Source organism: Equus quagga, chromosome 14 (assembly GCF_021613505.1).
Source record: "Equus quagga isolate Etosha38 chromosome 14, UCLA_HA_Equagga_1.0, whole genome shotgun sequence".
In the NCBI taxonomy this organism is placed as follows: Eukaryota; Metazoa; Chordata; class Mammalia; order Perissodactyla; family Equidae; genus Equus; species Equus quagga.
The window spans coordinates 72,832,361-72,838,320 of record NC_060280.1 but is presented as its reverse complement, the minus strand read 5'-3'; the positions used below and the strand labels follow the sequence as shown (position 1 = coordinate 72,838,320).

The following is a 5,960-nucleotide window of genomic DNA, read 5'->3' as shown; positions in this document are numbered from 1 at the left end:
TACAGCCACATGCAAAGGAATAAAAGTAGACCACTATCTTAAACAAAAATTAACTCAAAATGGATTAAAGACTTGAGTGTAAGACCTGAAACCATAAAACTTCTAGAAGAAAACATAAGCAGTACACTCTTCCACATGGGTCTTAGTAGCATATCATCAATACCATGACTGACGGGGCAAGGAAAACAATTGAAAAAATAAACAAATGGGACTACTTCAAGCTAAAAACTTCTGCACAGCAAAAGAAACCATCACCAAAACGAAAAGACAACCTAACAATTGGAGGAAGAAATTTGCAAACAATATATCTGATAAGGGGTTTATATCCAATATATATAAAGAATTCATACATCTCAAAAACAAAAAACAACCCAATTAAAAAATGGGCAAAAGACTTTTTCCAAAGAAGATATACATGTGGCCAACAGGCATATGAAAAAATGTTAAACATCGCTAATTATTAGGAAAATGTGAATCAAAACTATGATGAGATATCACTTCACATCTGTCAGAATGGCTATAATTAACAAGACAAGGACTAACAAGTGTTGGAGAGGTTGTGGAGAGAAGGGACATCTCATATGCTGCTGGTGGGCGTACAAACTGGTGTAGCCACTATGGAAAAGAGTATGGAGATTCCTCAAAAAGTTAACAGTATAACTACCATATGATTCAGATATTCCACTGCTGGGTATTTATCCAAACAACATGAATACGTAAATGCATAAAGATAGATGCACCTCTATGTTATCTGCAGCATTATCACAATAGCCTAGACTTGGAAGCAACCTAGGTGCCCATCAAGGAAAGAAAGGATAAAGAAGATGTGGCATATATACACAACGGCATACTAGTCAGCCATAAAAAGGTTGAAACCTGGCCATTTATGACAAGATGGATGGACCTTGAGCGTATTATGCTAAGTGAAATAAGTCAGAGGAAGAAGTCAAATACCATATGATCTCACTCATAAATAGAAGATAAAACCAACAACAAACCCATAGATACAGAGATGGATTGGTGTTTCCCAGAGGGGAAGGTGAGAAGGAGGGGGAAAGGGGTGCTTAGGCATATGTGACTGGTGATGGATTGTAATTAGTCTTTGGGTGGTGAACATGATGTAATGTACATAGAAATTGAAATGTAATGACCTACATGAAATTTACATAATGTTATAAACCAATATTACTGCAACAACGAAAAAATAAGAGGAAAACTAAATAAACTTATACTCCATGAGAAGACAGGGGAAGGGAATTGGAGAAGTCTCCACTGTTATTTGAGCTGGAAGTAGAGCAATTAATTCCTGGAATGAACTGGAATATGAATATATTCTCCTAAATTATAATAGATGGCCCTTTGTGTTAATCTTTCCTTGATCTAACCACTTCTTTTGATTAAAGTCATGGCATATTTATGTTTTACTTTCCAAGATATTGTCAGATCCAATAGGCAAGAACCCTGCTTTATGGACTTCAGTAGCTCTCATCAGGAGGAAGTTTAGTCTAGTGAATATGATTCAGGACCACAGAGTGAGACAGACCTAGGCATGTGGGCTCTGAAACATATTGTCTGTGTGAGCAATTTACCTTTAAATTGATATCATTATTATGAAGAATAAATAAGAATATATTTGTATAGTGTTTTGGATGTTGTCACCCAGCAGTCAGTATAAAGGAGTTTTGTTAGGTACATTTTTGGGTATTCTAGAAATGGAAATGATAACAATTTTTTCCACCATGGTTTTTCTAAGTACTGGATAAATGTATGTTGAAAGAATTGCCTCTAAAAGCCAAACAAGCAATATCAAAGGTATAAACAAACATATTTTCTTCCTTTGGGAAGTTTGTCTTTGAGGAAACAGTCTTGAGGGAGTCTCTGTCTTAATAATCAGGCAATTGAGACCCTCTATTCAATAAAACACTTCAGTCTCCTGTTATCTACTGGTCACAAAAAGGAACTCTCTCCTTCTTTGTAGCTGGAGGGGATTTTGGGAAAATCAACATTTGGAAGTCACGTTGCTCTGTGCAGAAAGGGTTACAAGACAAATTAAAGATTCTGATCCTTTGCAATGAACTGGGAGGAGAGATTTCTGAGCTCACAGCTGTGTTTTTTCTTTTTTAAAGATTTAATTTTTTTCCTTTTTCTCCCCAAAGCCCCCCAGTACATAGTTGTATATTCTTCGTTGTGGGTCCTTCTAGTTGTGGCATGTGGGACGCTGCCTCAGCGTGGTCTGACGAGCAGTGCCATGTCCGCGCCCAGGATTCAAACCAATGAAACACTGGGCTGCCTGCAGCAGAGCACATGAACTTAACCACTCGGCCACGGGGCCAGCCCCTCACAGCTGTGTTTTTATTCACTGCAGTCACTTTCCTTCCCAAGACAGTTGTGGACAAGAGACAGTAGAGTATAGCATTATGGCTCTGAACTAAAGGAAGGTTAGAGCCTGCCTGACCTGGTAAGTCATCTAACATAGTTGTTACAAGTGCAAACCCTGGGAGTCAGACTGCCTAAGTTTACCTTCTGGCTGAAAGTCAGTAGTTTTGGGGCTTTGGGCTAGTTTCTTAACTCAGTCCTCTCATTTGCATAATATGAATGATGATAATTTTGCCACATAGATCTTAGACACAGCCTTTCACAGTAACCACTTAAATAGGTGTTAGCTTAAAAAAATTATCGTTAAACCTAAATCCAGGTGAGCTAGGAGATCTTTAGCAAAATATGACCTCACATTATTTAATTTTTTTTTTGAGGAAGATTAGCCCTGATCTAACATCCACCTCCTATCCTCCTTTTTGCTAAGGAAGACTGGCCCTGGGCTAACATCTGTGCCCATCTTCCTATACTTTAAATATGGGTTCACACCCAGGATCTGAACCCAGAGTATCCCTGGCCATGGAAATGAACTCCACGAACTTAACTGCTATGGCACAGGGCAGGCCCCATGACCTCACCTCCTTGATCTGACTGTAGAGACCCAGAGGTGGGAGCTCTGGGAAGTCTCAGAGTCTTCTCCCAGTCAGGACTGTCTCCAGGGAAGAGGTCCAGGTTTCAGCCCCTGAAGCAGAGGCAAGAGAGGAGGACATAGAAAATGTGCTGACAAAAATACAAAGACATCTACCTATTTTGGTATCTCTTTCTCTAGAAGAACGAGTTCTTATTCTGGATGCAAAGTTTAACCTCATATTGTTCTCTGGAAGTGAAAGCCACTTGGGCTGTGAAGATCCATCCATAGTAAATAGTAACAGCCTTCCTACCATACCAAAATTCAAATTTCTATCTGTGGGTTTCATTCTCAAAAATTGGTGGTGGATAATGGGAGATGAGTGGCAGTGTTTATTTATTTCTAAGTCATTCTCTTTTCTTGTCACCACAGACTGCCCCTACCTTATTCCTCTCCAGAGGAGTATGACAGCCAAGAACCCTTCTGTGACAGAGTTTATCCTTGCAGGATTAACAGACCATCCAGGACTCTAGATACCTCTATTCTTCCTGTTCCGAGGTTTCTACATGGTCACCATGGTGGCAAACCTGGCCTTGATAGCACTGATTGGTTTGAACTCCAATCTGCACACCCCCAAGTCCTTTTTCCTCTTCAACCTCTCCTTAATAGATTTCTGTTACTCAACTACCATCACACTCAAAATGCTGAAGAGCTTTGTCTCAAATCAGAACATTATCTTGCATGCAGGGTGTATGACTCAATTCTTTTTCATCAGCTTTTTTGTCATCTCTGAGTCCTTCATCTTGTCAGCAATGGCATATGATCACTATGTTGCCATCTGTAAATCATTGGTGTGCACGGTCACCATGTCTCCTCAGGTGTGTTTACTCCTTTTGTTGGGTGTGTATGTGATGAGGTTTTCAGGGTCTGTGGCCCATAGAGGAAATGTAGCAAGCCTGACCTTCTGTGCCAACAATATTGTCAATCATTTCATGTGTGATGTCTTTCCTCTCCTTGAGCTCTCCTGCAACAGCACTTATGTGAACGAGCTGGTGGTCTTCACAGTTGTTTCCATTGGCATTGGAATGTCCATTGTCACCATCTTCATCTCTTATGCTTTAATCCTCTCTAGACTTCTCCACATTCACTCCACTGAGGGAAAATCCAAAGCCTTCAGTAAGTGTAGCTCTCACATAATTGTGGTCTCCATTTTCTTTGGTTCTGGGGCTTTCATGTATCTCAAACCACCTTCTATTTTGCCCCTTGACCAAGAGGAAGTATCTTCCCTATTCTATACCATTGTGGTGCCTATATTAAACTCATTAATCTATAGTTTGAGGAACAAGGATGTCAAAGTTACCTTGAGGACAATCTTGGGAAGATGTATATTTTCTTGAGAATTGAGTAGTATTTGAGAAAGAAGATCTAATGCTTTCTTTATTAGTTTGTGTGTTTTCAATGAGGGATACAAGTTCCAGGTTTTTTTCTCTTGTACAGAGAGAGAATTTTAAGTTTTTATATTTGGATGAATTTTTACTGTAGGTCTACCTTTCATGTCCCCGACCCACCTTGAGTATTCCAATATTATTATATGTAAAGTTTTTCTACAATCATAGGTCATCTCTTGAATGGACCTTATAAAGCATTCTATCAAGCTCCTTATTTAATGGATGTTGAAGACTTGGACATACTACATATGTTATTCAGAGCTACACAACTACCTGATGCCATGACTAGGACTGGAATCCAGGTCCTTGAATTCCAATCTACTTTGCTTTCCTTTACATTATGTTTTCTTGCTTAATTGCTACCCACATAGATTTCATTTTGTAAGTACTATGTCTAACATTTTAAAATCTGATTCTATTTATAGCACTATAACATAACTTCTCAATTAATAACTTTTGAATATCACATTTTTTTTTCAAGAGGATAGAAGATGAAAAATTTTCTTAAATTGTCTTGGCTAAATGACTAGTGAAGTGTGTTAAGACTGTGGGGTGTAGGTGGCAAGTATGTAGGTCCCAATACCAGGTAAGGCATGGCAATTCTTGTGGTAATGTGTGGTACCCTGGGGACCCAGACTACTTAATTAGGACTTCTGTAAGTTTATGGGTTATAAAGATGTTGAGTGGAAAGTTCATACATTATTTCAAACTTAAGAAGTTCAGAATTAAAGCTTTCATCTAAGGGTTAGTTTGGGTGTTTTAGCTATGATGGAGAAATCTCTTATTCAAGATAATCACACAAGGGTCTATAAGTTCTAAAGGAGGAGTAAATAATTTGGGGGATCTAGTTAGTTATCAAGGCAGTACCAAGCAGCTAATTATTAGAGGAAGCAATTTCCATCAAAGTTTTAGGAAATGCAGTTGACACAGATCTTCTTACATAGGCCTATGTGGGAAAAGAATATTCACTTCAAGACTAGTTTAGGTAAAGAGAAGTATAGAGAGGCTGGCCCGGTGGTGTAGTGGTTAAGTGGGCACATTCTGCTTCGGAGGCCCGGGGTTCACCTGTTCAGATCCCGGGTGCAGACATGGTACCCCATGGCAAGCCATGCTGTGGTAGGCGTCCCACATATAAAGTAGAGGAAGATGGGCAAGGGTATTAACTCAGGGCCAGTCTTCCTCAGAAAAAAGTGGAGTTTTGGCAGATGTTAGCTCAGGGCTGATCTTCTTCAGGAAAAAAAAAAAGAGAGAGAGAGAGAAGTATAGAATACATCAGAACACTTTGATCTCAAAGACTTAGTAAGTAATAAAGGAGTGCTTTGGAAAAGCACTACTATGTCAAGTGCTGAGGGGACACTGACTTACAAGCTTTTCTTTGGAAAGGTTCTCTTTTTTGGGAAAGTGGGAAGATCAGACGAGTGTGTAGTTTACCCCTTTAGTATGACACAGATCAGAGGGGATGAAGTTTAAAACTAAGAGTGTCAGGGAGAAGATTTTGTTCTAGTCAGTATGAAACAGGGAAAGAGAACTGAGTTCAAAAGACCTGTGGGGTGTGTGTCAGGTGGGTG

General features: G+C 39.3%; 1 pseudogene; it reads left to right on the top strand.

The window, feature by feature from the left end:
* Positions 1–3,408: 3,408 nt before the first annotated feature.
* LOC124225400 (olfactory receptor 8B12-like) lies at positions 3,409–4,341 on the top strand (annotated as a pseudogene).
* The last annotated feature ends 1,619 nt before the right edge of the window (positions 4,342–5,960 follow it).